Source organism: Kryptolebias marmoratus, linkage group LG1 (genome assembly GCF_001649575.2).
Source record: "Kryptolebias marmoratus isolate JLee-2015 linkage group LG1, ASM164957v2, whole genome shotgun sequence".
NCBI classification, from domain to species: domain Eukaryota; kingdom Metazoa; phylum Chordata; class Actinopteri; order Cyprinodontiformes; family Rivulidae; genus Kryptolebias; species Kryptolebias marmoratus.
This window is the reverse complement of record NC_051430.1, coordinates 2,846,068-2,854,198: the sequence shown is the minus strand read 5'-3', so window position 1 is coordinate 2,854,198 and position 8,131 is coordinate 2,846,068. Positions and strand designations below refer to the sequence as shown.

Here is an 8,131-nt window from a genome sequence, read left to right as displayed (position 1 = left end):
AGGTATGGAGAGAAATGACCGGGTTTTAAAGTGCAGAGGATAATTGTGGTAAGTGGATTCAGGTGTATGGGAGCAATCATGGGCAGGTGGAGATGGGCGTGGCCAGGAAACAGCAAAAGGGTGACTGGGGAGGAGTGAATACAAAAGCACAAAACATGAGGAAGACAGAACCCAAATGAACCAAGAAGAAAAACAAAAACCAGAAAACTAAAAATAAGAAACAAAACCCAAAATACAACCCAGAGAACTAAAATAAAATAAAATCAAAACAAAACCCAGCAAAAGCCAAATCACCACAATAGTGATACACAGTGTAAGTAAAGCGCTGCTTCCCCTGCCTTAGTTGCCTGATGGTTTGCCAGAATCATTTTGGAGACGATTGCGAGTCTCTATCCAAGGCCTCATTGAACTCCTCCCACAGTCAAGCTTTTGCTTTAGCAACAGCCAAGGCTGTAGCTCGCTTAGCTCACTGATACCCCTCAGCTACCTTTCTTGAGCTTGACAGCCTCCTGTACTAGAGATATCCACCACTGGGTTTGAGGATGGTTGCCACAAGACGTATCAACAACCTTATGGCCACAGCCCATGGCAGCTGCCTTGACAATGGTGGCACAGAACATAGCCCATTTGGACTCCATGTCTCCCGTCTCTGCTGTGATGTGGTTGAAGCTCTGTTGGAGGTAGGAGTTAAAGATCTTTCTGATGGGTTCTTCTGCCAAATGTTTCCAGCAAACCCTCACTGCATGTTTGGGTCTACCAGGTCTGTCTAGCATCTTCACCTGTCATCTGATCCAATTCTGCCAGGTGGTAATCAGTTGACAGATCTGCTCCTCTTTTCACCTGAGTGTCTAAAACATACAGCTACAGATCAGATGATATCACTACAAAGTCTATCAGTGATCTGCGACGTAGGGTGTCCTGGGTACCCTCTCATCTACTGGGAAAAATTGCAGTGCACGGCTGGGGGGATAAAGGAGGCCCACACCAGCCCGGCTCCTCTCACTGTGATTAACTACAGAGTGGAATAAGCTCCAGCCCATCTCAAGGAGATTGGTCCCAGACCCATGGTGAGGTGAATGGGTAGAGGCCAGGTCACCAGGCACCTGGCAAGCCCCCTCTCCGCTCCAGTGTAGGGCTCCTGTAACCTATATCTGGGCAAGAGACATCAAGTTCATTGGTTTTTTCCATCCATACAAGTGTTGTGAATCAGTCTTTTTCTGGCCTGTCAACTAGGACCATTATGCCTTGGGAGACCCTACCAAGGGAGAATTGTCCCCTACTGCATAGCTCTTAGGATAATTCAGGCCAACAAACTCCTCTACCATGATAAGGTAGCAATTCACAGAGGAATACATCTGTGCCATAAGTACCATCTGTGAAGTTTAATACTTAAATCCAGACAGGGTTGATAATCCATCCATCCATCCCATCCATTTTCTTTACCCGCTTTTCCAGTCCGGGTCATGGGGAGCTGGTGCCTATTCCCAGCAGTCACTGTGCAAGAGGCGGGGGACACCCTGGACAGGTCGCAAGTAGGGTTAATAATAAATAATTAAACAAAAATTTCAAATGTTTATGGTTCCTTTTTAGATTTCTATAATTTTTAGGTTAAAAAAGTATTGAAGTATTGGAGCATTCATCAGCTGTCATAATCAAAACAGATTAAAGATAAACAGTTTACACCAACAGTTTCCATTTTCACATGATCAGCATTAAACTCCACCATACAAAATAGATGAAAACAGTGTCCACAGCCAGTTGATTTCAAATGTCAGTGATGTGACTGATGACCAACAGCAACCTCTGGATGCACAGCCGGCTGATGGGCTGACAAGTGATGTGTGAAGTGACATTAGATGAGCTGCTGAATAATGGGGCCTTGTCAAAGCCTTTTTTCCTCTGCTTTAGAAGAGCAAGTGCACAATTCAGTGGTCAGGCTCCCATAATTGATGCCCATCTTGGGAGTGATGTTCAGTCGGCTCCTGGTGGTCCCTGAATGGGAATAAAATCTAATTCTTGATGCAATCGTGTCACAAGGCCACAGCTATTTACAAAATCTTCATCTGTTGTTGCCGTAAGGGCAGTAGGAATGTTGTGTTTTGCATGTCTATTTAAACTTAGTAAGGACTTTTATAATATAAACTGAAGGCAATGAATATTAATGTGGCCTTTTGGAAACATTAAAGTGTGTTTCTAATGGAAAGTGAGGGTGTATAAGATTGAGGCTGGAGAACAACTTGTGTTTTCAATCCTAACCTCTATTGAACCTTCTCCATCTCTTAAGGCTACTGTCAGACCATGTTGTATTTTGCCACATGTTGTTGTACTTTTGATCATTTTATTTTGAGTATTGACAGAATTGTAGACTATGGTATTTATAATATGATGGTAGCAGTAGTGCTTACAAAATAAATTGAATACATTTAAAAATTTACAAAGAATGAAAAATAAATCAGAAATTAAACAGCATTTCAAAAATATTTGTCTTGCTGTGAAAATGTAAAAATGCCAACAGATTTACGTTATAAACCATCTAAGATTGATTTTATGATTTGGAAAATAAGAATTTTATGATGCACAAAGACTCCATATAAAATATTTTCTACCAGAGTTTTTTTTTTTTTTTACACTTGTTCCAATGAGTCCAATTCTGCCTCCAAAACTTGCTAATCCATGAAGCTCAGAAAGCATAACGGATGTAGATAGGGAATTGTCTCTTTGACCAACTCACAGATGCCTCATGTGATTTGTCATGAAGCTGCCACTTCATAGCACCCTCTGCAAGTTATTGTCCAGCAGACCTTCTGCTCCATGTTGACCTGCACACCCCTCCCCTGCTTTTACCACAGCTGGTGCACTGTTAGGATGGTTGGCTGCAGTCTTCAGCACTTTGATTATTGCCCCTGTTGAAGTCACATGGGTGGTATGACAGCATGTATTATTTATTCTTGATTTTTTTCACTTTTGCATATTTTTAACGTGTTTGTAATGTTCATAATGCATACTGTCACTTACCTAAAGCTGACTGAATACATAATAAACTCTCCAAACAACTAAAATTACATTTATCGATGCAGTCTTTTTGTTGGTAATAATCTGTATTCTATTTATTGTTCTATATACTAAAAGAGTGTTTAATGCAGCATTTTTTTAGAAGTGTAAAATGCCCTGTCTGATGAAATGGGGAGTGGGTGGGGGGTGCTGTTAATGATTCATCAGAGAAGGAATGATGGAGCTGTAACAGAAGAGTGGAAAGCATAAAGAGAAATGGGGACTACTAAGTGTTTAATAATGATAAACCAGCTTTGGAGACTCCGGAAGGCTAGAGTGATCTCCTGAGATGAAGAGTCTGCTCTATTTATTCTCACAACCTGTCAGCTGTTTGAAACAAAGACAAAATGGTATCTACAGCCTTACCGTGTTCACTCATTAAACCTTGTAAATGTCTCACAAACATGAAATGCCTTCAAATTTTGCCCACAGCTTTTCTTTAATGTCTGTTTGAATTGGAAAAAATTCAAACTATGGATACAAACACTGTTAGGATGTGGAACAATGAAGGATGTTAAAAAACAATAAAGTCTGATTGTTTAGAAAAATATACTGTGTACATGGGGAAGCCTTCATGCTGTTAATACCAGAGTTTTAAACTAAATTATCTTATAAGATTATCTTATAATAATAAATGACAAAGTTTTTGTAACTGTTTTAGTCAAACCTTGTAAATGTTATGCAAGATCTCATGTAATATTGCAAAATCTTGCAAGCTTTTTTAACACTTGGAGTATAGTAGCTGACAGTCATGTTGAGGATGACTCTCAGCTACTGCCACAACAAATTTAGTTCAATATCTGTCAAATTGTCTGAAGCAGAGCCATGTTTGTCTTAGCTAAGATCAATTAGCTGTGGTGGCCATCTTAAATTGGATTGACTCTAAAAGTAAATGAAGACTAGGTGTACATCCATTGATTACTTTCTAAGTGTTTCATAAAAATCTGTGTAGTGGCTTATAAAATATTTTGCTAACAAACATGATTGATGTTAACAGTTAATGTCAAAGTTTTAAGCAAGGATTTCATGCAATGTGTAGCACTTGGACTATGCATTGTAAATTACTCTCATCTACAACTACACCAAATGTTTGCACAATATTTGTAACATTTACTGAATATAGCCATTTTTGTGTTTTCATTGGTCAGTTGGAGTTAATACCAAAGTATTGTAGCAGCATAAATGGTACGCTGCCACTTTAAGGCCAATTTCAGCTGCTGCATATAAGCAAGCCTGCACCTGTCGTGAGGCTGCTTGCGTTGTGACGTCAATTTAATCTGCTTCCTTTGTTTGCACCGTTTTGGCCTCCTCTGCTGCACCTCCAATATCTGGACCGATCTGTCTGGTCATTTGTTTGACAGGAAGGTAAGAGCTAGCGTGGCTAGATAACATCACCCCATGTAAACAAAACCTTCACATAGCATTTTCTTACAGTTGCACCGCATAAAGGTGGAAGTGGATCTGGTTATTTGGCAGTGTAGTCATTTATCAGGTCACAGGTAAGCAGTTGCTGCAAGTTATGGTTTTGTTAGCAGTTGTATTAATTTGTTCTATTCTTTTTAGCCTTCCAACTCATCAGCACTGCACCTGGAGTGGCACTCGCTGCTGTTTTGCCTATCTATAACTTGTTTTAAAAGACAAACCTGAACTTTCCCTGCTGCTGGGCGCATTGATGGCGCTACTTAAGGGATAAAAGTGGAACACTGTTTTGAATTTGTATCACTGTTTTATTCATGTTGGTTAATTTTTGTCTTTCTTTTAGGGACTGAGGCTTCTNTGTGTGTGTGTGTGTGTTGTTGGAGCACCTTTTCTTTCCTTGTTTGCTGTGTTTTTGTAGTGTCCAGGGTGCTCCCTTTTCCTGCACTAGATGTTGCCCCTTCCCTCACTACTTCCCCATTGGTAAGCCTCAGTTTCCTTTGAAATTTAGACATTTTATTATAATCTTGTTGACTGCATTCACTGTTTAATCATTAAATTTTAGATTATTTTAAAAAGGAAATATTGAAGTTTTAATAAATTTTATAGAACTTTCTGAATCTTGTCTCCTCATTTCCAGCAGACTTTACCTGTGTCCTTATCACATTATTTTCCTGGATTTATTCCAGGTGGCGTTGTTTGTCATTACAACCTTTAATATTTTATATTTGGGTTCATCATAAAAAGAAAATCCACCCCCAGGTTGCCACAGTATTAAACAAAAATATTGCACTATGTGTTGGAGTATGTGTGTGAGGGATGATACTCAACTGACACCACTCCAAATTTTAGCTCAATAACTGTAAAACTGGGTAAATTATAGCCATTTTTTGTGTATGTTAAGGTCAGTTGGCAGTGGTGTCCATCTTGAATTGAGTTGACTATAAAGGGTAATCAGTTGTAAATGAAAGTGTAATTTCAATCCAATCAAACACAAGCACAACCAATAACATTGACATCCTAGCACTTTCTGTGGTGGGGAATAAAATTCCTAAAACTAATGCATTAGTTTATGGTGTGTGGTACTGAGTAGATGATGTGAAAAGTTGTTTTTATTTTATTCCCCCCTGCTCACCCCTGTCTGACCTGCAGCTGCACTGTTCATCTGTATGCCACCAGCACCGCCAGCCTGGAGCTCAGTGGATGCAGCTTGCCAGGAACACAGGGAATAGCTGAAGGTTTCTCTACTACCTTTTGTAGTTATGCACATACTGCTGAGTTGCACTCTTTGCAACAGGAGAAGGTAATGACTACCATATGCATGTTTAACGTGTACAGAAGCTGTGCTGCTGCTGCTGCTGTCAGAACATGGAGCAGTCTCTTTTCCCCCTTTTTATATTCATACTTACAGCTGATGTAATGTGTTTTTGTGCACATAGCCTTCTGTGTCTGTCTCTGGTGAGTGCATCATTCTACACATTCTTCAGCTCTGTAAGTGTGTGCCGACATTTAGGTGTAGACATCCATACGTTGCTTACCCAAGTCTGGTCTGCTGAGACCTTCAGTACTAGCAGGCTGTAATTATATAGGCAGCTTCTGTGTGAGAGCAGAGTGCCTGCAGGGTAATTGCTACAAAGAGCACCGGAGGAAGTATGGCTCTTTTACATCCAGCACTTACTCAAATGGATCAACATGAGCTATTCTAGAAATTGAGTAGGGTTTAAAAAAAAGATTCTGTCTGCATTCAAGTTTTACTAAAATGCAGGTGCTGTGAAGTACAGAAGTACTTGATATGAATATTAGTTAATGTATTTGCATATATGGCTTGTAAATAGAGACAAAACTAATGTTCCAAAATTAAATGAAATATATAACAGAATGATCCAAAGACAAGATTGTGATGAAGATTTAAATTGTGATTACATCTATTCACTCATCCATCCATCCATAACTGCTTATCTGAAATCTAGCTATGGAGTTAACAGGCCCAGGAGGGTAACTCAGACAATCCTCTCCTCAGTGACACTCTCAGCCCCTCCTTGAGGATTTTAAGGTATTTCCAGGTCAAATAGAATAGTGTTGAAGACAAGTTGATGACACAAACTTGACTCAATATTGTAAGAAAATAGGCAAAAGTGTTTGTGACCAAGTGACCAGGCAGCCATGCTGCCACATTTTGCACAACCAGTTTTTGAAAACTGACTTATTTTTGTGTGCATAGCTTGCAAAACTGTATTCTAGGCCCTGCAAATTATTTTAATGCCCATTCACCCACACCTTATCTACCCCGACTCACACTATATACCCTTTGGCAGTCGCTCCATGTTTATGATTTAAACTACTGAAATATACTTTTGAAATAGAGATAGGTCGATTTTAAAATAACTATTATTTATCATTGGTATAGGTTTTAAATCTGGACAGCTCCCATGCAGGTGTCAAAATACAGGTCTTGAGACGGGTTTGAGACAACAACTCTGTGACAGTTTTGTGAGAAATTTTGTTGCTCAAACCTTTTTTATATGTTCAAAATTCAAGCAACCAGTCTCTATGAACCAAGGGAGGCAATTGAGAACCCCTGTGAACATCACAAGGCATTCTGAAGACTTCTTTGCAAATGTTATTTGTCATCTAGATGCTAACAGTCTCAGCCCAAAGACATACTACCTTAATCTCATCAGTGAATAAGGTTCTTCTCAAAGACGAATGTGCACATAACACTTTCAGAGGGTGGCACCCAAGAGAAAGCCTAATCAGATGCCTGTACTACATCATCTGATTCATTTTAATGTGGAAGAACTCCACCCAGATGACAAAGCATCTCCCCCTATTTCCAGGGCTAAGCCCAGCAATCCTAATGAGGAAGCTGATTTCTGCTACTTGCTTCTTAATTTTTTTATATTCCTGCATTAAAGTTAAAATAACTATAAGTAAATATTTTATTTAGTAATTTTATACTTTTATACCAACAAAATAATCTTTATTATGCAATGTTATATTATTTAGACAAAAGTAACAACAATTGCATTTTTTCTTAAACAAAAGCAGATAAATAATGCTTTTAAATTTGTGCTTGAATACTATGAAATTGAGGTATTTTTGCTCAAGATAGTCATACCATTGGAATCTCATACCTGTAAATGCATAGTATAGCAATAAATTATAGCGCTATTTGACTTGGGAATAAGATGTTGGGAATGAGCAGATTGTGGGAGCAAATTCGCGTTACTGTAATTGACCATGGATTTTGTCTACTTTGTACTTTTTTATGTAATTAATTCAATCTGTACTTTTACTTTGACTTAAGTATGTTTTTGTTCAAGTATTGTACATTTAAAAAGACTGAGTTAAAAATTATGACTGTTAACATGTGAATTAAAGTCTTTAAACTGCATACCATAACACCTGCAGTGACTGATTCTGTTCTTTACCAGTCAGCTAGTGTATGAGCAGGCTAGAGATGATGACGAGCCATGAAGAAGGAGCTTCCCTGGCTAAATTACCATGGGGCTCTACAGGTGCTGGTCATAAAATTAGAATATCATGAAAAAGTAGATTGATTTCAGTAATTCCATTTAAAAAGTGAAACTTGTATATTATATTCATACATTACATACAAACTCATATATTTCAAATGTTTATTTCGTTTAATTTTGATGATTAC

At 38.6% G+C, this 8,131-nt stretch overlaps 1 protein-coding gene and 1 long non-coding RNA gene across 4 annotated transcripts in view; one reads left to right on the top strand and one right to left on the bottom strand.

Moving 5' to 3' along the window:
- tnc (tenascin C) overlaps nucleotides 1–8,131 on the bottom strand; it is a 174,478-nt gene that overhangs the window by 122,275 nt on the left and 44,072 nt on the right. The window lies entirely within an intron of this gene.
- LOC112451356 lies at nucleotides 4,302–4,821 on the top strand. Its single transcript, XR_003040163.1, has 3 exons — nucleotides 4,302–4,416; nucleotides 4,486–4,550; nucleotides 4,615–4,821. It is a non-coding gene; the product is annotated as an uncharacterized LOC112451356 (long non-coding RNA).